The 27248-nt window shown below is 41.8% G+C and overlaps 1 protein-coding gene across 1 annotated transcript in view; it reads right to left on the bottom strand.

Annotated features, from left to right (window-relative positions):
* LOC311241246 (somatostatin receptor 3) overlaps window positions 1–26187 on the bottom strand; it is a 52812-nt gene extending 26625 nt beyond the window's left edge. Inside the window, exon 1 of the mRNA XM_084330006.1 lies at window positions 26068–26187. The gene's annotated coding sequence lies outside the window, so the exon portion shown is untranslated. The remainder of the gene's footprint in view (window positions 1–26067) is intronic.
* Window positions 26188–27248: the final 1061 nt, after the last annotated feature.

Below are 27248 nucleotides of genomic sequence, written 5' to 3'. Positions count from 1 at the left end.
CCGATACAGATGTTTAGAAATGATAGGCTGTAAATAACAACTTTCTGGTTGACCACCATCTCAGGAAACAGCTGATGGAAAATAAGTTCCCCGGAGTGGTAATAAGGAGGATCTTGACAACAGGATTGAGAATCTGGGTTTCCAATGGAGACAACTGGAAAAAAGATTAAGGCGGTGTCATTAATAAATCAAAAACGAAAATTGCACAAATGCTCTCATATGATCATAGTCTAGGAGATGCCCGACATTCCATGCTTAAAGACAAATGATGGATTGTGAATGGCAAATGTCACTGATAATTAAGTGTATTTTTTGCTTCTCTCTTTTCACAGCTGCTCCAGGACGGATGGCCGGCGCTGACAATTCCGAACCCCAACAGGGAAATCGAAGAGACTGTTGACAGTCAGGGGGTATAGTATCACAAGACCGAGATTATCAATTCCTGTTTACACCAATATAGAAGTGTGAGTGAAATTAACTCAAGTTTGGTAAAAATAGTTTGAATACAGAGAAACTTGCTTTCCAAACGGTGACGTTACGAGTGATTGGAGAAAGGTGAGAATGGAAAATACACAGATAGGAGCAACCGGAGGGTTAGATGCACTGACCATAGAAAGGGTAGACAATCTGTCTATTTCAACGACTGGAGATGTCACAATAAAAGTGACGAAGAGATGGCCAAAAATATTCAGGCCATTACAGAACCTTGTAGTTAAAGGAGGCCGGTGTAGAATGCGTACCCAAATCAAGATAATGCCGATAACCTCTGCAGACATTACATTGACCGAATTGGACGTTGACTTGATTGACTGGAATTTGATCGACTCCCTTCTAGTGTCCAGTGAGACGGAGGGACTGGAAATAATGTCTTTTACTCCGCCACAGGGAGTCGTTGCAGCAAGCGACCCAGAGACAGCTGTATTCCACGCTGAAGTGTCCGTTGCAGATGACTGCCAGTTACAGACGTGCCTCCCTCTCGAAGATCACCTAGCCGAGGCTAGACGGGTAGTGGACTATCTCCAAGGCCTACTCCAGCCCACACAGCCCGGAGGGGAGACAGGTTCCAATCGCCTCTCTCCCTCTCCCTCTGGAGAACCAGGTGGCCAGAGACAGGCCCAGTTGGGGCCACAACCCGTGCCGGGACAACAACAAACCCCAATAGGACCACCCACGAGGTGGCAACCACGAGGAAAAGGTGTAGGCAAAGGCAGGAATCCGATTGGCTACCGTGTGCGGCAGGTGCACTGTTGGACGTGTGGGACCCTCGGACACATTGCTCGGAACTGTGCAGAGCAGGACCATATATCCCCAACAGGGCGTATTTTTGCAGGAACAGGTGACGGGCCCCTCCCAACCACGGGCCCCTCTCAAGGAACTGTGACTGGACCAAATAGGTATGTGGCTTTCTCCTCCGAACAGGCTCCAGGGAACCATGGCGATGATGGCATACCACCAGGACATGTACTGGGCCCGATGACCCCAGGGTCATCCGGTCACAGGCAACTGACCCACCGGGTCCCACAACCCGGGGGAGACCGCCAGTGTTGTTGGGGCTGTGGAGTGAAAGGTCATTTTCAAAGGTCATGTCTGCAGAGGCCACCGGCAGAATAAAAATATATGCAACTGACTAGGGTAGAGGTGGGATATATTGAATGATAAAATATGCTCCTAATTAGATTATGAATGAAAGTTACTAAAAACGGATGTATGGGTGACTGACAAATGCATGAACTAATCAGACTAACAAGAGGTCAAATTATGTTAAACAGCTAGTGATCAGTAAATTATCCATGCTCGGTCAACATTCAGATTGATCAAGAGGTGGACTGTATGATTAAGAAATTGAAAAGACTCATAGTTGTTTCTAGTATTTTATAGTATTGATAGAAGCATATTAACAGTTATGAGCAATAGGATAGGTGTTTGTTTACTTTTATTTTTACTTCTCTTTTCTAGTGTGATATGAGCAATTCCTGACTTAGGCCGGGAGTGTACATTTCGTTTATTCATTTGATTTCCCTTTTTATTTCTTAGTTAAAAATGAGCTAGAAAGCTCACAAGTTTGGTTTATTTTTTCATTTATTGATTTGGCAGCATTTTCTTTGTGTTTTGTTTTCTGTTTTCTTTCTTTCTTAGGATACCTGGCAAGCTGGGAGTGATCTCGACACATCAGGACGGGGTAGTATGTGTCTGTAAGATGGACTGGGAACAAAGTGAAGGAACATGAGCTAGTTATGGATTTTTGTTCTCCGCCCATTTGAATACCCAGTTTTAGGGGCTGGGGGTGTGTCGTGGTTGGTAATAGTGTTGGGGAGCATGATTCTCTGTACATTAATGAAGCTCAATAGATTTGGTCGCTATTGGCCAAATTAGTCTTGTGTAGGGTGTGAACATGTGCAATTGATGATTGGCTTGTGATGTGAAAGATGTGTGTTTAAGGCGGACTGTGATTGTTGCCATACACACAGGTTACTGGGAGAATGGATGTCAGTGCTGTCCGGTCCGGGATGCAGCTGTCCGAAACCAGAGGAAGACGGTAACGATGTTTTCATGTGTATTTCACATCGAGAGGTGGAGAGTATACTGTTTTGACAGCATAATATAATGAGAGCCATGTGAATTTTTCAGAATTTTGAAATTTAATGATCTAGAAGCCATGAAATATATAGATAAATGATTTGGAAAAGAAAGTTGTCAAAAGCTCAGACCAGTAAAGAGAGTCTGAGGGATGGAAAATTATGGATTCTCAATCAATTGTTGTGGTAGAAGTGATCCCCACTGTGCCCCGGAGCGATATATTCACTACAGGATACGGAGGGGAGATTGGGGGATCCACAGTCATCAGAGAGTGGTACAAGGAAGACCGAGGACTCCATCGGTACCGTTGATCCAGGACACTGGCTAGTGTCTACCCAGCGGTTCCATGGGGAACCACAACACTGCGGAGAACCAGGAGACGCCTACATCTCGGGCCGGGAGAGTCTTGGCCAACGCAGTGACCGAGTCTTGAGGCTTCAGAGGGAAACGACAGACAACCAACGAGGAGACAGGCAGCTAGGCCTCAGCAACAACTCCGGCTGTCAACAGAAACAAGGCCTCAACTATTGACCAGGGGGTCAACAAGCGAAGGGGGGGAGCTGCTATCGCCCCTATCGACGACCAGGCGGAGGGGAGGAGACACAAACCTCTTCCACTGATCCGAGGGTCAACCAGCGAAGGGGTCGAGCAGCCAGCAACGACCTCCCCATCGCTGTGAAGAATAGAAGATACTACAGCAGGGGGCTCTACCCCCTAAGAGAGGATCTCCACGAGTCAAGATGTGCTTGACAAAGGATGGGGTGTAATAAGAAAGGCAATTTGCTTTCTGAGTTGCACCCAGCAGTCGTGATATTGCACCAGCTCTGAGCAATAAAGAGGAGGCAGGGTCAAATCTAAAAAACATGGACCCCCCTCCTCAAATGCTCTATTGATCTTGGTACGAGAACAAGTATTAAAGACTGCACATGATCACAAAAACTGAAATGGCTAATTTGAATTTTAGGATCTGAGTGTGACAAATCAGATATATATTTTATCCTAATATGATTTAAAATGTCTTAAGTGTTATCTAGATAGTAGTGTGTAGAGATTGATATCTATGTTTGACATATTAAGGATAGGTAAACTATCCGAGTGGGGATCTGTAGTAAATTCCCAAACATAGACTCATGATTAACTAAATGTGTAGAAATATTTGGGCCTCAAAACAATAAGTCATAGATTGTCTGTGTGTGGTTACATAAACTGATTGTGCAAATGCCCTCCTGGGGTGACAATGGCATAGTGGCAGCTGGGGTAAGACTACTCCCTTTAGGGGGAAGATCAAACAAAGACAAAAGGTCACTTGGACATGTTATCTCGCTGGAGTATCCTGTCACACACATTTTCACATACACATCCACACACACACACACACAGACACTCACATACTCACACACACACATACACATCCACACACACACACAGTGAAACAACTGTTACATCAAAGAAGTGTTATCAGCTGCTTACGGCTTGGGGACACAGACAGACACACAGAGATCCACACACACACACTTTTTCGAATACACATCCACACACACACACTCACACACACTCACACACACAGAGACACACACAGAGACACACACAGAGACACACACAGAGACACACAGACACTCACATACCCACACATAGTCACACACACATTCACACACATTCACACACACACACACACACACACAGGAGATCTCCAAACTAACTATTTCCTAGTATATTGTTAATAAGTAAGTTAAAATATAATTAGTGTTTGGTCATACTAAAATGTCTACAATTAGTTAATGTGTCTGTGCTATTTTCAATTAATGTTCAGTATGATTAATTGATTGTTACACATTCTGCAATCTGTTAAGCAATGTTCTAAATGGTATTAAAATGTATTCTATTAAGCTAACAGAAAGATTAGATTTGTTAGATATATGTTCTGAAAGTCAAACAGACTTAGTAATAAAGAAATATATCTGTGTTTAGGTAATCAATATAAACTTTGATTCATCAAAGTATTAACAAGTCAGGTAATGTTTAAGTAATTTTATAGGGAAAATATTCTCTGTTAGTAATGTGAGAGTTTGGCCTATAAGCCAAACCCCTATTTTCAAATGCCAGCTTAAGCAGTCCTGTGATTGGAGGAACTAATGTGATGATGTCATCAACTCCGAGACACGGCCTGGGCTATAATAATGGGTGTGATGGTGGGAGGAGGGGACTCAAGGAAACAACCGAAGAACACTCTGGAACCAACCAAACCCACACAGGACAAGACCTCTCTCACCATCTCCACCATCTCACCCAAGGAGGCCAAGGCAGAACGAGAACAAAAGGACTTTTGGAGGGAAAACAGACTGCTTTGTTTTGTCAGCCAGGACAACACAAAGACCAGCAACAATTTATCTTTATATTGAAAACAGACTGCTTTGTTTTGTCAGCCAGGACAACAAAGACCAGCAACAATTTATCTTTATACTGTGATATTAGTCTGGTTGTTATCATCTTACGGCATAGTGTTTGTGATCAACAACCATAGCATCTTCTTATTGTAATTTGTATACACTCTCAGACTTTGATTAAACAACTGTTAAACTATCTTTCCTCCTTAATTCCTGCTGCCTTTCTGCCTGCTCAGTCAGTTTGAAGAGAAGTGATTCCCAGCTTTAAAGTATTGAGACACAACGCCGAGAGTACTAACCAACAGGTTCTGAAGCAGAGCAGAACCAAAACAGCCTGGGAATCCACTTCACTCTCAAAAGCTTGCTCCAACGGTCGGGCTTAGCATCCGTCACAAAGGTCAGAATGTCTTGACAGCCGGTGCCGAGCTCTCACTCAAGCCTCATCATTCAGGCATGGTGAAAAACACCACCGGTCATTTCGCACAGTGTGGATCCATAGAACCTGACTGCACGGGACCCAATGTTCTTTACCAAGAGTTACAGAATGTTTCTCCCTTGCCACTTGTTTCTATTGCGCCTTGGTTGAAAGACAAAGTATTTTGTTTATCTTGTACTATTACTATTACATAAATGACTGCCAAATACATATCTAAGCCATTAAGTCACATCTTCAATAAATGTTTAGAGCAAGGTGTGTGCCCTGAGATCTGGAAGGAAGCCAAGGTTATCCCATTACCTAAGGACAAAAGAAAAACCTTCGCTGGTGCCAATAGTCAACCCATAAGTCTCCTCCCAGTGTTAAGTAAAATAATAGAAAAAATTGTATACACCCAAATTCAAAACTACTTTTCAAGTAATAGTCTGATAACGAACTACCAACATGCATATAGAGATGGTCACTCTACAAGCACAGCACTTGCCCAAATGACCGACGAATGGTTTAAGAGCATGGATGATAGAAGGCTTGTTGGAGCTGTGATGTTAGACTTTAGCGCAGCTTTCGATGTGATCGATCATAGTCTGCTGCTGAACAAACTCAAATGCTATGGCTTTGGCTCTGTTGCTATGTGTTGGATGGAGACCTACCTGACTAGGAGAAGCCAGCGAGTCTTTTTCAATGGGAGCTTTTCTGAAAGTAAGGTGTTGCAGTGTGGGGTCCCACAGGGATGTTCGCTTGGGCCTTTGCTATACGCAATATTCACAAACGACCTCCCTTATGTATTAAATAAATCTAGTGTAATCATGTATGCTGACGATTCGACAATGTACAGTACAGCATCAACATGTAGTGAGTTAAACAATATACTTGGAATAGAGCTTAAAGCCATAACAGACTGGGTCAACAATAACAAACTGGTACTCAACATTGCAAAAACAAAAGCAATGGTGTTCGGATCCAAGCACATATTAAGCAGCGATCCACAATTAAGCCTGACTCTGGCTGGTCAGCCAGTGGAACAGGTAAAAGAGGCTAAGTTGCTTGGCATGGTTCTTGATTCAGGTTTAAAGTGGACAAAGCAAATTGACAGTATCATAACAAAAATAGGAAGGAGCATAGCTGTGACAAGAAAATGCACAAAGTATTTAACACCAACCACTTTGAAAGAAGTCATCCAGGCTCTGGTTTTGTCACATCTTGAGTAATGTCCTGTAATATGGTCATCAGCAGCAAAAACACATATACAGAAACTACAAATAGCTCAAAAAAAGGCTGCAAGGCTAGCTCTCCACTGTTCAAAGCGCACTAACATTGGAGTTATGCACAGACAATTATCATGGTTTCCGGTTGAGAAACGTCTGCAATCCCGTCTCATTACTTTTCTCAGAAATGTTCAAGTTGTCAAAAAACCACAGTATTTTTATGATCATTATAGTTTACAAGTTTCAAGTTTCAAGTTTCTTTAATAGTTGTCATACAGAAGTACAGAATACTTTTATACAAAATGCTTCTTACTGTTACGCTCCAGAGACTGTGCTAGACAAGATAAGTATCAAATAACATAGTATAGCATGTAAATTAGAAGTAGAAAAAGAGGTCACAGTGTTCAGTATAGACATATGTACAATGTTCGATGCAGAATAGACGTAACTGAGTTACCATATAATATACAATACTATGCAGTGTACTAATATACAATACTATATAGTGCAAAGCAGAAATGGGATGAGGAACTGTGGTAAATTCCCAACATAGATCTCATGATTAACTAATGTGTAGAAATACTTGGCCCTTAATTATAGTTCATATTGTGTCACTAAGACCTTGTGGTCTCTCCAGGAGGGCATTTGCATATAGTGGCAGCTGGGGTAATACTTACTTCCCTTTAGGGGGTGGGTAAGAACAAAGGGCAGGAACATGTGTCTCCTTTTAGGAGACATCAAAGGCCCAACTGGTCTGCCAAAAGACAATGATTAGGTCACATATTGATGGCTACATGTGACCATCAAAGGTCTGATTACACACACACATAGACACACACACACACACATAGTCACACACACAGACACACACACACTCACACACTCACACACACACAGTCACACACACACACACACACTCACACACACACATTTTCACATACACATCCACACACACACACACAGAGAAGATCACTATTGAAATCCTTAATTTAAGCTCCAAACAAGTAAAATATAATTAGGTTTGGTCATACTTAAATTAGGTAATTAGTTAATGTGCCTGTTCTGTTTTCATTTATGTTCAATTTGATTAATTGATGGTTTTATATTCTGATCTATTCTCTTCTATCCAGTTCTAATTTAATCTGTTATTCAGTTATATTCTATTCTAAAAGAATGATTAAAGTCAACAGACTTAGTGATAAAGAAATATATCTGTGTTTATGTGGGCAATTGTAATTCAAATATAGATAAATGGAAATGAAAATGATGCAATGTTTAAGGACAGTATATATTGTTGACTGTAAGGACAGCCTCTTTTTGCAGTTATGTGAAGGGGGTTGGGCTATTAAGCCAAACCCCTATTTTTCAAATACCAGCTTAGCAGTCCTGTGATTGGAGGAAATAATGTGATGATGTCATCAACTCCGAGACACTGGGCCTTGGCTATAAGATGGGGGTGATGGGGGGAAAGAGGGACTCTGAAACAACCAACCGACAGGACAAGACCTCACCTACCATCTCACCCATCTCAACCAAGGCAGCAGAAGGACAAAGGACTTTTTGGAGGGAAAACAGACTGCTTTGTTTTGTCAGCCAAGACAACAAAGACCATCAACAACTTATCAACTATCATTCTTTATACTGTAATATTAGTCTAGTTGTATCACTCACGGCATAGTGTTTGTGATCACAACTATAGCATTTTCTTATTGTAATTTGTATACACTCTTAAAACTTTGATTAAAAAGCTGCTATATAACCTTCTTCCTCCTAAATTCCTTCTGCCTGCACCGCTTAGTTTGAAGAGAAGTGATTCCCAGAGCTTTAAAGGTATTGAATCACAACGCAGAGTACCACCAACCCGGTTACTGATCAGAGCAGAACAGGACAGCTTGGGAATCCACTTCAGTACAATTTAGGTACAATTTACAGTAAGGTGTACGAGTTGTAGTGCAATCCTTTATCAATAAATATAAAGTGTGGGGAGTGGGTGCTACAGTGTGTTTGTTTAAAGTGAGTGTGTGCGTGTGGATGTGTGTGCTATGTGCGTTTGATGGTTGTTGTGTAGTGTTCATTGTTCGTTGAGCAGCCTGATGGCCTGGGGATAGAAGCTTCTTCTGAGTCTTTCTGTGCTCGCCTTGAGACTCCGGTATCGCTTGCCTGACCGCAGCAGTTCAAAGAGGCAGTTGTTTGGAGTCCTTAATGATTCTCTTAGCCTTGCCCCTGCACCGCTTGTTGTAAATGTTCTGGAGGGTGGGGAGCCCCCCTCCAATTGTGCGTTCGGCTGAACGTGTCACTCTTTGTAGTCTGCTTCGGTCTTGTGCAGTGCTATTCCCAAACCAGGAGGTGATGTTGCCAGTCAGGATGCTCTCTATTGTACATGAGTAGAAGTTCTTAAGGATCTTCTGACTGACTTGGAACTTCCTTAGGCGCCTGAGGAAGTAGAGGCGTTGTCGTGCCTTCTTCACAACACTGTCAATGTGTGTGGTCCATGTCAAGTCCTCGGATATGTAGGCTCCGAGGTACTTAAAGCTGTTCACTCTCTCAACCGGTGCCCCGTCGATGCTGAGGGGGCTGTAGTCCTTGACCCCCGACCTCCTGAAGTCCACAATCATCTCCTTTGTTTTGCTGACGTTCAGGGAGAGGCTGTTTTCCTGGCACCATCCCGCCAGGACCTTGACCTCTTCCAGGTAGGCCCTCTCGTCGTACATAAGAGAAGAACATGACCATATGACTAGACAAGCTACGTCAGGCCATCTAATGGCACCTAAACCGAGAACAAATCTACTAAAATCTTCTGTGACTTACAGAGCTATCATGGAATGGAACTCATTGCCAAGCTACTTAGTCGAAATAGAATCCAAGGCTACCTTCAAGAGGAAGTTAAAGTGCCATCTGCTGGCGAGCATGCACTGAGCCATTATGGCATAGAGGTGTAAACCAGCTGACTGTTGGTTGTGTTTAAGTTGATGGCGGTGAGTGCTGCTCAGGAAGCACTATTTGTTTGATTTTAGTTATTTTAGTTATTTTATTTGAATGCTTTTTGCTGGTGGATATTTTGTACAATATCATTCTAACTGATGTTGATGATGATGTAATGTATTGATGTTGATGTTGGTGATGATGTAGTGTATTGAATGTTGTTGTACATTTGTGTCTGCCGGACCCAAGGAAGAATAGCTTTTGCCTAGTGCAAAAGCTAATGGGGATCCTAAATAAACATAAACATAAACATACTATTATATATATATATATTTATATATTTATATTTACCACATATATACTGTATATATATTTTTTTTTCTGAATATACCTGCATATAATCCTTCTATATACCTACTTATACACCTGCATATAACACATATGCATATGTACAATAATGCTGTATATACCATATATATATTTATTCCTACCGTATGTATCTATCCACATCTGTCTGTACATACCTGTCTGTACATAATCCTTATGTGAAAACCAAGATCAGAGTGTGACATTGCTGTAGTTGTTTGCATAGCATATCACATTTGCTTTCTTTTGAATGTCACCCTTGTAAAGGGAGTGAACCTTCTTGCAAAGCATTAAGCAACAAGCTCTGATGATATGATCTGAATTTCAGCACTTTCTCACACTTAATGTCCATTATCGATGTCCTAAGATAATGCTTTTTAATGTGTTATGTTACATTATGTGCTGTCACTTATGTCATATATGGTGGTGATCAGTGTGCGAACCATACCATGGTCTTCGGGGGAGCTAATTCTTTTTCTTTGGGGGGGGGGGGGGGGGGGGGCTGCGCGTGCCTCACAGGGAGGACTTTACGCTTGCTGACATATTTTCAGACAACCGATCACAGCCAATCATATTTACCGTGGCACTCGTGATTGTAACCTGACACCGGAGTTGCCTGCCTGGCTAGTGAGGGGAAGCGTCTGCTGGTTGGTGGTCATTGCGATTCGCGACAAAGCACAAATACACTAATAACTACACGAATACACTAATAAAAAGCTAATAAAAAGCAAAGGGCGAACTGTGGTGTCAGGCAATAACTATATATATATAATTAATATACAATAAAGTGTATTAAAATATGCTATATGTGCAAAACCGAGGCAGTAAAATACGATAAAAAGTATTTTTTTCTCGCCGCAAGCGCTCCGCCAGCATTTTTCAGCTGAAAATATGCGGTAGGTGGATGCAAGCCCATAGGCTATAGGTATGAGTAACGTTACAGAACCACACATAGTCCACAGTACACCACACAGGTCTGCATGCATGATGAAGACGCACATATTGAAATACACATGCTCAGATTAACCCCTCTGATCCAACACTAAAATTCACACACAACAGTCCTTTTACACATAAACACACGGATGAACCAATACCGAACAACAAGTCCACGATAAACACATCGAGTCTAACATTATTATAGTAGGCAAATGCAACATTATCGCCACCCACCTGATGGTGAAGATCTGCCCAATTCTCAAAATCTGCATGTCACAGAAGTATAGTCCCTGCAGCAGGCTGCTTCGCCTTCTTTGTAAAACCAAAATTGGTTAGAAGGCTTACTTCTTTGATATTTCGTTTGACTTTCGACATTATCCTGAATACCTGTATTTTTTTTTTTATTTGTGCCTGCAGGCTGCAGTGCCGCCACGCTCCGAATGGTAAACGCAAGAATAGCATGCATGTTGCCATATATTACGAGTAGGGTATATCTGCAGTGCCGCAACCCCATAGATTTATGCTATTGTCTATTATGGTGAATTAGTGCGCAAATCATTAATCATACCTCAAAATAGCCTAATTTTATTATTATACACGATGCTGACGATACAGAAAATTACAGAAAGATGAGAAATGCATGGCAAAAATAGCATTTATTGTCAGTATTTTAGCGACCCCCCAAAAATTCACAAATCATGTTTTCAGGGGGGCTGATGTCTCATATAGGGGAGCCATGGCTCCCCCAGTTCCCCCATGGTTCGCACCCTGGCTGATATTTATGTCATATGTGCTCATACCACAAAGCAAACTCCCTTATATGTTATCTTTGTTCATTTAATTAAATAGATTGAGGCTTGTGCAGACCATACAGTATGGAAGATTAGCTTACCTCATTAAAAACACATTGACTTGGTGTATGGGGAAACATAATACTAAAATATGAAGAAATTATTAAGTAAACTATGCCCAATTCCAGTTGGACTGTGGGCTAGTCTGGTTTAGCCTACATATAAATGTGAATGTACTGTATTCAAGTGAGCATGTGAGATTCAAGTGAGATTACATGTTGTTATGGTAACTAGCTTACAGAAACAAAGTCAGAGCTTACGGAAACAAAGTCAGAGCTTACAGAAACAAAGTCACACAATTTAAGACCTATTAGTCTCAGCCTAGTTTAAGCCTCTAGATGCTACTAGAGCACCACCAAAGCAATACATGGAAACGTCATAATTTGACATTGCCTGATAAAACTAGGCATTGCAGATCAGATATGACTTAAGATCTAGCAACATCATACCAATCTTGCAGTTGCAACAAAAAATGTTGTTAGAAACATATAGGTTTGACTTTGGGTAGAAAAAGAGAAAGTTGACAAGCGAATGAGACACCATTTTCTTTTTGAAACACTGAATACAGTATGTAATATATGTACGTATTTGTAATATGTACATAATGTACAATACAATACAATAAGTCAATATATAACATGCAGTCGCTGCCCAAAGGTTGATGCCCAGAAATGTCCCGAGCAGCAACATAGAAAGAAGGACAGAGGCAGGGGTCTCTGCAGATAAACACACCACCACACACTGTAGTGGGTCTTAACTCATTCCCCGCCAACGACGAGTATACTCGTTATTGGCCGTCAATCGTTGGACGCCAACAACGAGTATACTCGTTATTTGATCGTTATTTCTTTTATTCGCTATTTCCAATCGTTATCCATCCAGGGAGCCTGTGTAACCATAGGCAATGAGTCTCAGATCGCAAAAGTCCAATACCGCCGCCTGGTGGTATGCGGCCAATGTTGCACTCCCTTTGAGACTCTGTGTATGGGGCTGTGTGTCGATGAAATTCCTCTGGGCGGACTTTTCTAGTAAACTGGACCGAGGGCTTTACCCGATCACATTGAATAGTTTTCGGGACCCCCGATTCATTATGCTGTGGTGGGTTATGTCGTGGCCCAAATGGACATACGTTCTACCAGATGGCAATCAAATAATTGGAATATTCTTTTTGGAATCTCACCGGCCACAGGTAAGAGCAATTTAACGTCAATTTCAGCTTGATTGTGCATTTTTTTCATAGCCATCGCCCTGATCAGCATATGCTGTTGTACTAACGAATGCCGTTATTGACAATAAATTAATCAGAAACTACCCCCCCCCCCCCCTTTCATGCATTCATAATGGTCAATAATATACAGATTATATGCATTTGAATTTTTAATTGTAGCGTGTATAGCAGGGGTAGGCAACCCTAGGCATGCGTGCCTGCACAGGCACGCGGGGGTATTTTCATAGGCACAGGGGGCAGCATTAAAAAAATATATATATATATTATAATTTTTTTTGAAATATTATAGTGCAATATTTTGCACTGTTGTCGCATTTATCTTGTTGAAATCCTCCCACAAGTTCTTTTTACTACCACATATTTAATTGAGACCCTTTATTTGTTTATTATTTCAATTTAACTGGAAATACATTGCTACATCATTCAGTAACATTTTCAGAGCCTTATAACAAAAACATTATTACGGTCACCATTGTGACCAGTGGGATTAATCAACAAATTGTATTATTAATTTTTCTATTTCATTGAACATTGCACATGTTAAAAGCCATTTTTTTTACTCAAATGTGAGTATTACCAAGTCAACTTGTGTTCTTAAAACAATGACAATAAACATAGTTTTATTAGGTTGAAATAATGTGGTTGTGTACTTATTTTTCTGTTAACTTATTATGGATTGAAAACTGAAAACCTTAATGCACAGTAACTGAACTCAATATTTTTAAGTTCTGGTAACTTATTCTTTTTTTTTCAATCGATCAATCAAAACTTATTTACACGATATACCTCACATTCACCCTCCATTCACATCCTGGTGTTCTCCATTAGGTCTGTAAGTGGAGCTATGACAGCACACGTACAGTACACACACTGATGGTGTGTGATGTGTCCAAAAATGAATGGGCAAATGTGAGTGAAATGGTCGCACTGTATGCAGCCGTTTGTCTGCATTGCATTCCCCCCCCCCCCCCCCCCCCCCCCCCAACTCAGATTTAGGGTTGATACAACCATCATAATAATATTGTTAATAATAACAATAACAATAATGATGTAATAATGTAAAAATTATCATAAGAAAATACCTGATTATGAGGGGAAAAAAATTACGATGCATGGAATATTGTTGAGGCACACTAGTTACAACTATATTTCAAATAGGCACTCCATGTCAAAAAGGTTACTGACCCCTGGTGTATAGGGACGAAATGCCAATGGATTAAGTATAATATGCGTCGCGGCCTATTACTAGCCTCCCAGGAATTACCCTAAACCTCTCTAAAACCATACTTATATTCACCACGGTATAAAACGGGAATGTATGGATGGAAATTTTTGAACGATAGATACTCGATGCCAAATGGGCCATAGTATTGCATCCATAGCAAACAAGGTGAGCGACTCCATAGGTTTAATGCTTGGCAGCACATAGTCATATCCCGTTCCCAGCGTGGCAGTCAATGACTTAAGTGATGATTGAGAGGGATTGTGTTTGTATGAGTCTATACACTGTTTTAAATTATGATTGAGAGGGATTGTGTTTGTATGAGTCTATACATTGTTGTTTGTATTGTTGTTTGTATGAGTCTATACATTGTGTTAAGTGATGATTGAGGGGGATTGTGTTTGTATGAGTCTATACACTACATACACTACGATACACTACACGACCAAGGTACCCATGTACATGTCAAAATACTTCCCAAAGGTCAGTGAATACCACGATCACAACACCAGAGGGAGCTCCACAAATCATGTGAAACCCAGATTCGGCTCAAACAAGGGACTAAACACGTTTCGCAATTATGCCACATCAATGTGGAACGCCCTACCCAAAGCTGTAAAGGAATGTGAATCACTACCCACTTTCAAAAACACTCTCAAAGAACACCTACAATTCGCAATTCGAAACTGGCCCCTACAAATGTTCTAACCCAGATGTACAGTAAATACCAAGTATGGCTTTGTCAGTATTCCAATGTACAGTGCCCCCCCCCCCCTACCCAACCCCCCCCCCCCCCCACCTCCAATGTACAGCCCCACCCAACCCCACCCCACCTACCCAACCTCCTCCAATGTACAGTTTCTATGTCAAATGTATGTCAGTATTCCAATGTACAGTGTACAGTGTGTGTCCCCCTACCCACCCCCCCCCCCCCCACCTCCAATGTACAGCCCCACCCAACCCCACCCCACCTACCCAACCTCCTCCAATGTACATTTTCTATGTCAAATGTATATACACTCTTTTTCTGATTTTTTTGTATCACAAACAGTACTGTATTTGCAAATCTGGTATGTCATAAATGTATAGATGTAGCAGTACTGTCTATCTGTATGTCGTGTGTGTCATATGATGAATTGAAAATGGGGGACCCTGATGTAAACAAGACAAAAGTCTTTCTCTGGTCTGCATCCCCTTAACAATTGTATGTGTAACGGGGAAGCCTGTGGGTATGTCCACAGTCACGGAAACAGGGGTGTTGACGAGTGACTGTGGCATTGCGGGCTGGTAAGTTAAACTCACTTCCTCATAACAGGGTTAACAGACGCATAGGTACGGTAGTTAGGAGTGAATTCACTTCTTAGTGCAGCGGCCTGTGTCGTCGCCCGCGGCGCGGGAGCCCCCTGTTCGACTCCCCCTCGGGACATTAACATTTAACATCAACACAACGCAGACCAATATGATCCGTCACATATGTATTGAGCTGTACTGTACTGTACCCATTCTGCAATCTGTTAATAAACTTTTCAATCAATCAATCAATCAATCAATACATTGTTTAACTCATTGGACACGACTCACGAATAAAGTCAGGTTAACTTGCCAACGTTTGAGCACCAAACCCGAGAAAAGTCGGGTTTTCTATCGTTATTTCTTTTATTCGATATTCCCATTCATAATCCATCGAGGGAGCCTGTGTTATCATTGGGAATATCAATACTTGGAATGGCGATCAGATAATTGGAATATTCTTTTTGGAGTACATCCTAGTCAAGGTAAGGGCTATATGGTATCAATCTTGCGTTGATCCAATAATTCCTTCACTGCGATCCGAGTGTATATGTGTAATGTGTGTGTGTAACGTATTCCGTTGGTGACGATCAAAGCAGAAAAACGACCCCCCCCCACCCTTTCATGTATTCATGTTGAAACATAATACCGATAATATAGCGTTGATTTCGAAATAGTAGTGTATACAGGCGAGAAACGGCACGGTTTTTAGTGAAATGCACGTATTGCTGCATAGCGTAGTTTTCTGGGATTAGACAGGATTACTCTAGAACTATACTCATATTCACCATGGTATTAAACGGGAATGTATGGATGCATTTTTTTTTTCCACAAATTGAACGATAGATACTCGATGTCAAATGGGAAATAGTATTATATCCATTGCTATGATATATAATATAGTTTGAGCCCTGCAAACACTGCCATGTATTCGTATACTTTAAAGCGTTGGCCTTCTTACCACACAGTACACAGCGCCCTCTGGCGCTGATTGAGTTAATGTATTGTTGTTTGTATGAGTCTATACATTGTTTTAAGTGATTGAGAGGGATTATGTTTGTATGAGTCTATACATTGTGTTAACTAAGTGATGATTGAGAGGGATTATATTTGTATGAGTCTATACATTGTGTTAACTAAGTGATGATTGAGAGGGATTATGTTTGTATGGGTCTATACATTGTGTTAACTAAGTGATGATTGAGAGGGATTGTGTTTGTATGAGTCTATACATTGTTTTAAATGATGATTGAGAGGGATTATGTTTGTATGAGTCTATACATTGTTTTAAATGGTGATTGAGAGGGATTATGTTTGTATGAGTCTATACATTGTTTTAAGTGGTGATTGAGAGGGATTATGTTTGTATGAGTCTATACATTGTTTTACGTGATGATTGAGAGGGATTATGTTTGTAAATCTATACGTTGTTTTAAGTAATGATTGAGAGGGAATATATATATTATATATAATATACCACCTTCTGGGGAAATACTACCTCTGGACTACTAACTACTACAGAAGAACTTGAGTAACAAGTTTTTTTACAACTCAAGTTCAGACCTCTGTAACTCTATTACATTAGCACTAAAACTGAATTTCTTTCTGGAATCAGAAACTTCAGAAGGTCATCTTACTGTAAGTATAAGTATAAAGTATGTTGTTTTGGTTTGCAAAAAAAGTATGCAGTCCTCAAAAACGAAAATGGCCAGGAGACTCATTGCAGGTTAACAGGATCAAAACTGCACAATTAATGTTTAAAGTAACACAAAATATAGTCCTTGGCAACATACAAACAAATTGCATGGGCAGAGATGGGGGTTATAATCTAAGAGGGTACAACTCTCAAAAGCAAGTGCATCTCAGTTTGTGGGGTATCCATTTGGAATGGCCTTGATGTAGCAATAAAAACAAGTAATACTATTGAAATTAGGGATGTCCGATATTATCGGCTTACTGATATTATCGGCCGATATCGGCATTAAAATGTGATATCGGAAAATATCGGTATCGGTTTTCAAAAAAAGAAAAAAAAATTGTATATATATTTTTTTACATTTCTATAGAAATGATGTCCGATATTATCGGCCGATATCGGCATTAAAATGTGATATCGGTTGATATCCGTATCGGAAATTAAGAGTTGGACAATATCGGTATATCGGTATCGGTAAAAAAGCCAATATCGAGCATCCCTAATTGAAATGTTTTTAAAATGCAGATATAAACAAGAATTCTTGGACAAGTATAAGTTAGAGGAGCTTGAAAATAACGTGAACTAGTATTTTTGTAATTATTTATCTTTTGCTGTAGTGGATAGGTATATTATTTATTTATATTGATAAATAACTTATTACATACTAATATGATATTGTAAGGAGGGGCAGGACCAGATAAGCTTTGCTTCTTTCTGTCCCTTCTCGAACAAAACCATTTGTCTTGAGCTATGTTGATTATAGCTTACATGTCTAGGAAGATATATTTGATTTAATTTGTATTTTATTTTATTATTATTTTCTTTTTTAACACATTGACCGCCGGGGATTTGCCTCATCCTTAGCAGCTGACGCCAGCACTGTAAACGGTGGGAGTCGCTCACCTTGTTTGCAGGGCTATAACTATTTAAATATAATAGCTATATATGCAATACTATGGCCCATTTGACATTGTGTATCTATCGTTCAAGATTGTGAAAAGGAATATTTTTTCCATCCATACGTTATCGTTTTATACCGTGGTGAATATACGTTTTTAGAGTGGTCTGGGGTCATTTCTGGAAGGCTAGTAATGACCCACGACACATATTATACTTAATCCATTGGCATTTCGTCCCTATACACACTACAATTAAAAATTCAAATGCATATGATCGGTATATTATGTTCCATCATGCATGCATGAAAGGGGGGGGGTCGTTTATGATTAATTGATTGTCAATAACGCCATTTGTTAGTACAACAGCATACGTTGATCAGAGCGATGGCTGTGAGAACAAGGCACAATCAAGCTGAAATTAACGTTAGATTGCTCGTACCTGTGGCCGATGAGACTGCAAAAAGAATATTCCAATTATTTGATTGCCATCTGCTAGATCGTATGTCCATTTGGCCCACGCCATAACTCCCCACAGTATAATGAATCCGGAGTCGGATTGATGATTCAATGCGATCGAGTGAGGATCTTGATCCACGTTACAAGAAAAACCCCGCCCGGATGACTTTCAGTGACGGACAGAGTCCAACTTCCTTCAGAGAGTAAGTGCAACATCGGCCGCATACCACCAGGCGGCGGTATCGGACCGTTGCGGTCTTAGACAGAGTGCCACACATATCCACAGCACAGCAGGATGAATTATGAATGTAAATAGCGAATAAAAGAAATAACGATCCAATAACGAGTATACTATACTATACAACGAGTATACTCGTTGTTGGCAGAATTCGATTGGCGATTTGTGTGTTTATGGTTGTTTGAGATAAATAAAGATAAAAAAAAATTTAAAAAAGGGAGGTTCTGTCTGTCTTTAGATGTAAAGCACCTCTATGACCCGGCAATGCCACTCACTCACTCACTCACTCACTCACTCACTCACTCACTCACTCACTCACTCACTCACTCACTCACTCACTCACTCACTCACTCACTCACTCACTCACTGACAGCTTTGACACGTGGTGACTCACAGGTGCCATGTGTCTCGTGTCATTCTGCACATGAGTGAGGTCTCAGCCAGCCCTGTGTTTACAACAAACAAGGGACTGATGAGCCAGTATGCAAATGTTTGATGATGTACAGTATATGCCATTAATTTGAACCAAATCTCCAAAAAAGAATGCAGGAACTCCATTAGTCTGTGGGTGCTGCTGCTTGTCTCTCTCTCTCTCTCTTTCTCTCTCCCTCTGTCTCTGCCTGGGGCCCCGTGAGTCAGAATGCTCCACAGCACTGGAACCAGATGGACTTAATACACCATGTCAGTGTTCTGAGAGGCTGGTATCCAACACTCATCTCTGCTTTTATTTCATTACAGGGGAATCTTTGATCCTCCTCAAGGTCCTCTGTTTGAGTAAGGTTAGACCCATGGGCGTAGGTTTGATTGGAGCTTTGGTAGGGACACATCATTATATTTTTTTAGCTAATTTGAGTTACAACGAGCATCAGATGATCCTGTTTCTTGAATGAACCTCCCGAACTGATGCATTTGGCCTACGTGTGCACTTGCTGCATACAAACTGATAGCAAATTGGATCCAGAAAACCTTACCAAAAGAAAAATATTTTACAGATGAAATGAAAGCTTACATGTGTGCCTATGACTTTTCTATATGGTCATGTCCAGGTTGTTGTTTGGATATTGCAGATAATATGATGTCCAACTTCCAACCTAGGATGGCTTAGAGTAGACGACAGAGTACAGCAAGTTGCAATGGGCCTGGTCTACAAGATACACTATACGACCGGGGTGCCCATGTACATGTCAAAATACTTCCCAAAGGTCAGTGAATACCACAACCACTACACCAGAGGAAGCTCAACAAATCATGTTAAACCCAGATTCGGCTCAAACAAGGGACTAAACACGTTTCGCAATTATGCCACAACAATGTGGAACGCCCTACCCAAAGCTGTAAAGGAATGTGAATCCCTGCCCACATTCAAAACCGCCCTTAAAGAGCACCTACGGGAGGCTGCAATTCGAAACTGGCCACCGTAAATGCCCAAAACCCCCACCACCTCCTAATAGACAGTCTCCTCCCCACCGCATGTATATATTCCCTCCCCGCCGTATGTATATTTCCCTCCCACCCACCCACCCCCTCCTAATGTACAGTCCCCTCCCCATCATATGTATATACTCTGTCAGGATCTAGGGGTAACAGTACTGTATATTTGAATACCGCCTATGTCACAAATGTATCAGTACTAAATACCTATATGTCCCTATGCCATAAATGTCATGTATGTTGTGTATGTCATAAATGTCTATATGAATTGAAAATGGGGGACCCTGATGGAAACAAGACAAACGTCTTTCTCAGATCTGCATCCCCTTAACAATTGTATGTAATGAGCCGTACTGTATTGTACCCATTCTGCAATCTGTTAAATAAAGTTTTCATTCATTCATTCATTCATGATAGCTTGCTAGGGCGGCTGGGTGGCGCAGCGGACATTGCACTCGTCACCAACGCAAGAGTCACCGGGTTCAAATCCGGCTGTTGGCGTTGCCTCCGGCTTGGTCCGGCCGCATACTAACTCAATTGGCAGAGTTAGTGGGTGGGAAGTCGAAGGATGGTAGTCTGGTCGTTGTGAACAGCGAGTCCTACAGGTCAGTTGGGGCGCCTGCACAGCAAAGTCAGGAAAATGGCGGGGGCAGTGTGAGCCTCCTACACGTTACTCCTCGCCAAATGAGAGTCCGCGCTGGCAGGTGAAAAGATGTGACAGGCTGCCTCCACATGTATCGGAGGGGACATGTGATGCAAGGCTTCTATCCTCCCTACAACCGGCCAGTGGGGGGCATATGCGAGCAACGATCAGGACCGGGGAGGGAGAATTGGCACGAGAGGTAAATTGGGATGGGGAGAAAAATTACAGAAAAAGGAGGGGGGAAAAAGTGTTGATAAAAAAAAATAGGATATAGCTTGCTGGTGGGTTCTTGATGCAGCTGTCAACCTATACACTTTCGCAACAGATAAAAAGGCTCTGTTTTGCTAGACCACAATGTCATTAACTCTTTCTGCGCCAAAAACTACTATACTCGTGTTTCATTGCCAACGCTTGAACGCCAACGAGTATACTTGTTTTTGGATAATTTGATATTTTTTTTACTTTGATGCCCGTTCTAAACACTTGCTCGGAGGCGAGCTCCCTGGCACAGCTGCCTATGTTGGAATTGCAATGACGATCGAATCCCGCCAGGTGGCAGTATCGCCTACCTTTTGAACTGGGGACATCAGTTGTCTTCCAGTACTGAGTTACCTCCGGCTGCTTCCGCCTCGGAGTCGATCAGCACATAGCAATCGGTAGGAGATTAAGTCCATCAGACCTATTCTTTCCCGTATGGTAGCCATGCCCAATATACACGAGTAATGGCGATCGCCATGGGACGACTGCAATTTATTCATTTTGGAATACCTTCTGACTGAGGTAAGGTCTATCTTAGGTAACCTGCTGGTATTTTTTTTACCTAAAACATGCTTCTGTACCGATCACAGTTTCGTATTTTACCGGACCTAAAACATGCTTTTGGTAACGATCGCAGTTTCGAGTTAAAACACCCCCCCTTGATGATTTTGTGAATATGTGGTATATACCTTTGATTTGGAAGTATTTGGAGTTTCAGGCGAGCAACCTGAACGATTTGGGCATAATGCATATAACGCGTCATATCTCGCGATCTATGAAAAAATACTGGATTATTTTGGAAAGGGCGCGGCCGGGTAGCGCAGCGGACTACACGTCTGTCTACCACCACAGAGCCAGTGGAATCGAATCCGGCTGTGGTGCCTCCGGCTTGGCCGACCGTCCATACTAACACAATTGGCAGTGTTAGCGGTGGGAAGCCGCCATGGGTGGGTCCTGGTCGTTGTAAACAGCGACTCCTACAGTTAGGTCGGGGCGCCTGCACAGCAAGGTAAGGATCTGGGAGAGGTAGTGTGACCTTCCACACGTTACACTCTCCCAGTGAGAGTCCGCGCTGCCAGGTGAAAAGAAGCAGTGGGCTGGCTACACATGTGTCGGAGGAAGCATGTGATTGTGATAGTCTCCGCTCTCCCAGACCGACGGTAGGGGGTAGAGTCAGTCCCGGCGCAATGGGCGGGCATTAGGGGGCCGGGCCCGCCCACTGAGTCAGCTGTGCCCACCCTGGTAAAAAAAATAAAAAATAAAAATTATTTATTATTATTATTTTTTTTTCAATCAAAGTCAACTATCCAAATCCTTAGTCGGGGACAGCCCTAGTGGCCACTGATGACAACAACAACACTACTGAAGGTAGCACGGCACTCTGTGAGAATTCGTTTTCTACCCTCAAGAACGTCTTTACAGAACATCGCCTTAGTATGCTTCATCGACGCAACTAAGGCCAATTTAATTCAGTTGGCATTTGAGAAGGACTTAACAAAAAAGTTCAGGAATGAGTGGAGGGACAGTGTTTTAAGAAGATTTCACTATGTCCCCAAACACTGCTTGCCTCTCTACTTATGATGGTGAGTAGCCTGTGGAGAAATTTTGTTTGCTTTTTTATGCACCTTATTTTTGTCAGTTCAGTTTGTCAGTGAATTCAGAAGTGTTGAATAAATGGAGACTTTTCAAAGATATAGAATAGAATAGAATAGAAATGTATTATCCTGAGGGAAATTTAACACTGCAAATCACTCAACATTAAACATTTAGACAGAACAAGTCACAAATATGAATAACAAAACAAATGGCCTAAGAATAGAATAAAATGAAATAGAATAAAAATAGAATAAAAGATACAGTAAATAAATACAGTAAAAATATACTGAAGTCTACAGTAGGTGTAATATTGCACAGTGCTGTTTAAAAAGTAAGAGTCCAGGAAGATGGTAACTGTCACTCTGTGCTCAGTGATGCAGTGAGGCACAGTGATGCATTGTATAGTCTGATGGCTGTCGGAATGAAGGACTTCCTGTGCCGTTCAGTGCTGCATTTAGGTAGTGTGAGCCTATAACATGCTCCTCCTGTCAGCCAAGTCTGTGTATAGTGGGTGGGAGGGGTTTTCCCTGATGGCCTGGAGCTTAGCAAGGTTCCTCCTCTCCGCCACCCTCGCTAGAGTCCAGCTCCACCCCAACCACGCTACTGGCCTTCTTGACCATCTTATCCAGCCTGTTTGTGTCCCCTGCTCTCAGTCCGCTGCCCCAGCAGGTCTGTTATATATATCCGTTCAGTCTGTTTTTGTATAAGTGAAAGTTCTTAAGATAGAGAGAAATTAGATTTTTCAATTGCCTCTCTGCTGTTTAGTTCAGCACTGTGGGCAGCGCCAAGCAAGCCACAGCGCCGCTGTCCCAGCTGAAACGTATAAAAGGGAACCTGTGTTGAAAAACCATTGTGCCCCCCCGAGAACATTTTATGCCCCCCCACTAATTTGTTTCTGCAGCCTGGTCTGGGTAGAGTGCGCAACGACCAGGAAGGGGAATTGGCATAACGACTAACATTGGGATGGGAGAAAAATGGAAAAAAGAAGGGGGAAAAAGATAATAATAAAAAAAAAACAAAAAATGAACTGGTTAGTTAGTGATGGACTATGAACAATGCCTGTCAAATGAGCCATACTATTGTCTCCATAGCTATAATACAGAACACACGATGAGTCCGCAAACATCGCTAAAATGGTCAATAACGCTGGCACCATTGAGTAGAGATAAGGAAACAGCATGGCGGTCAATGAGTTAATTATAATACTAAAACTACAGATTTCACTGCAATTTTCTTGGTAGGGAAAATGTGTCCCTTGTGTCCACATATAAAACTATGACTATGATATAGACTCGTCTCATGGGCTGAGAGCTAAATGTCCATATGGACAGAGGAGTGAGACACACTGACTTTCTTTTGCCTTTGTACTTTGCTCCCATATCCCATATAATTTTATCGCCAAGCCAATTCCCTTCCTGGTCATTGTGCTGCCCAACTGTCGGTCTGGGGAGAATGTATCGAGAATGAGTCACCAGCCTCTTCTTTTCACCTAACAGCTACGAGTTCGACTGGGAGAGCGTACTGTAACACATGCAGAGGTTCACGCCATCTCCCCCAGTAGTAGACCAGTAGGAGTCACTATAGCAATGGCCATGGACTAATACCCGCCCTGGCTTCCCACCTGCCAATTATGTTCGTATAGACGACTGATTGCCTTTCAAAGCCGGTTCCCGAACGTATTCTCGAACCGCCCGGCGCGTTCACACCGGGAATAATTGGTTCGGAACACGACAGAGGCTTTAGTTCGGCCCTCTAAGAGAACACTGAGCACCGATTTTTCATGTTCCGAACCAATTATTCCCGGTGTGTGAACGTGCCGGCCGGTCCTTATAATTCATATGTGGAGCAGCTTTAGACTTTATACCTGGTTACATCACACTTGTGGGTTTTAGCACTCTCGTTTGGGGATTTGGGAGAGGGTTCTTTATGTTCACTAACATGTTTGGACCATCTTAGACCATAGGAATAACATATGAATTCTGGAAATGGGCGTATACGCTTTAACGTGGCATTGCTCTGAGTCTAGAAAGACTGATGGGCTTCCAACATCTGGAGACAGAAGGGTGTGTGCGTGTGGGTCTGTCTGCTGATCTCACTTTATGGATAGATATACTACTATTGTTACAGTAGAGCAGTTGGTTATATTTCCCCCCTATTTAGAGATTAATTATATATGTATAATTTCCATATATCATCTGACCATCTGATCATTTTTCATTTTTTCATTTTTTCATTTTTTTTTCATTTTTTGATTCTATTATATTATGTTGTACCACTGTATTGCACATCGTTGCGGGCAAGACCACCCGCATTTCATTGTATACCTGTATGCCGTGACAATTAAAACTCTTGACTTGACTTGACTTGACTTGACCATAAGAGAATCATTAAAACTCATCTGACCATAAGATAATAATTAAAACTCCTATACATGTTCAGCCACAACAACATTAAAATGCAGGATTTCTTTCAAAAAGTGAACTCACACATCAGTGGGAGATTTTTGTCAAGAACAGCCATTTTACCATTTGATCCCACAATGTATTCAGCCTATAGCTCACCATGCACCAAACTCACCTAGTTTTATAAACACGTATGCGTGCACACAGTGCCACTGCCACACCAAAACATTTGATCATCCACGCAATGATCAAATCACTCATTTAAAAACCAGACTCTGTCGCCAATGGCTTTCGTTCAAAAGACCCAGTTAAGACTTGAGTAAAGGGGCCAATTAGGCTGTGAAGAGCTGCAGATATACAGCCCTATACTGCGCACTCCGACGGAGAGAAACATTATCCGACAACCACGGAAGGTTAATTGCCTATACACATCTCGTGTAGAGAAAATAATCCAGTCAGCCCTGCATTATAGCTGTATCTCTCTCTCTCTCTCTCTCTCTCTCTCTCTCTCTCTCTCTCTCTCTCTCTCTCTCTCTCTCTCTCTCTCTCTCTCTCTCTCTCTCTCTCTCTCTCTCTCTCTCTCTCTCTCTTCTTCCAAAATGTTTCCATGGTATTGGCAGTTTATGTTTAATTAGTAAGGTACACCGGTTGCTGCCTGCAGTCTGGAAAGTCTGCAGAAATTACATGGCACACTTGTGTGGGAATACGTGCAGTCTGGAAAGTCTGCAGAAATTACATGGCACACTTGTGTGGGAATACGCATAACGCACGCGCACCCCCCTAATAAGTGCAATCTTATGATATTGTCCCAATTGTTTGAATATAGCCAGCAAAAAAAGGTAATCAAAGGTCGATATAGCCCACAAAAGGTTATTGCATTAAATTAACTATTTAATTTAATTATTTTCGCCAGTGGGAAATTGCATGATGAAATGTAAATGTACAACTAAAGAAAAGTATATAATATAGAATTAACTGAGTTCGGACTTGATACCATTTATAAATAAAGACTGTTTCCTCAAACTTACCCTTCAGGCTACTTTCTCCAGCGTTGATCTTTCAGCCTTGTCCAGATATTACAATATATTTATTAAATTGCGCGCGTCATGGGAATAAACTCTGTGGGTTCGATTCGAACATGAAACCTTACACCACACCTCACTGGTTTCTTCTGAACACAGACGTGTTTCACACAGACCTCGAGCGATTCGGTCTATTTCACTCCTATGCGCTGTCACACTTTTCCACCTGCATCCAGTCCGGGTCTGAATGGCGCACTGAGAGCCAGCAACATAACATTACTCGTCGCACAATCTCTTGCTTGTAACCAGGTAACGGATCTCCAGCTCACAGCCGCCCCAGGGAGTCAAGTGGGAGGAGGTGTTCAAATAAATCGTAGCATCGTAACCTATACCGTGTGTGTGTGTGCAGTGTGCAGTGTGCAGGTGCATTTCTTTGGCCACTTGCGGTGTTTGTTAATTGTAATGCAGGCTGTTACGAAAGCCCCAAAGGGAATTAGTGGTGGTAATTACACTATCGGCGCTAGTTTATTTATCATTATTATTATCTAATGAAAGCTCTTCTATCCCAAATATCTTATCTTATCGTATCTTATCTTATCTTAGCATTACATTTACATTACATTTAGTCATTTAGCTGACGCTTTTATCCAAAGCGACTTACAAGTTCTGTAAAGTCAGGAAGGGCACAACTCTCAGCTGAGTAACAATGTTCAACAAAGTGTTGAGTGCAATAGGTTGTGAATATTTAAAAATGTGTATTGTTGTCCTGGTAGACTATAATAATTATTATAAATTTTTTTTATCCACTTTTTTTCTCCTCTTTCTATTTTTCTCCCATCCCAATTCCACTGTGCCAATGCTCCCCTCCCCTGTCTTTGAACGTTGCTCGCATATGCCCCCCACTGGCCGGTTGTAGGGAGGATAGAAGCCTTGCATCACGTGTCCCCTCCGATACACGAGGAGGCAGCCTGTCACATCTTTTCACCTGCCAGCGCGGACTCTCATTGGTGAGGTGTAACGTGTGGGAGGCTCACACTACCCCCGCCATTTCCTGTCTCTGCTGTGCAGGCGTCCCCCAACCGACCTGTAAGCGTCGCTGTTCACAACGACCAGACTACCACCCATCGACTTCCACCCGCTAACTCTGCCAATTGAGTTAGTATGACGGCTGGCCCAAGCCGGAGGCA

The sequence above is a fragment of the Notolepis coatsorum genome (genome assembly GCF_963971535.1).
Source record: "Notolepis coatsorum genome assembly, chromosome: 14".
NCBI lineage: Eukaryota > Metazoa > Chordata > Actinopteri > Aulopiformes > Paralepididae > Notolepis > Notolepis coatsorum.
Note: the sequence above shows the minus strand (reverse complement) of the source record. Positions and strands in the feature narration are given on the sequence as shown.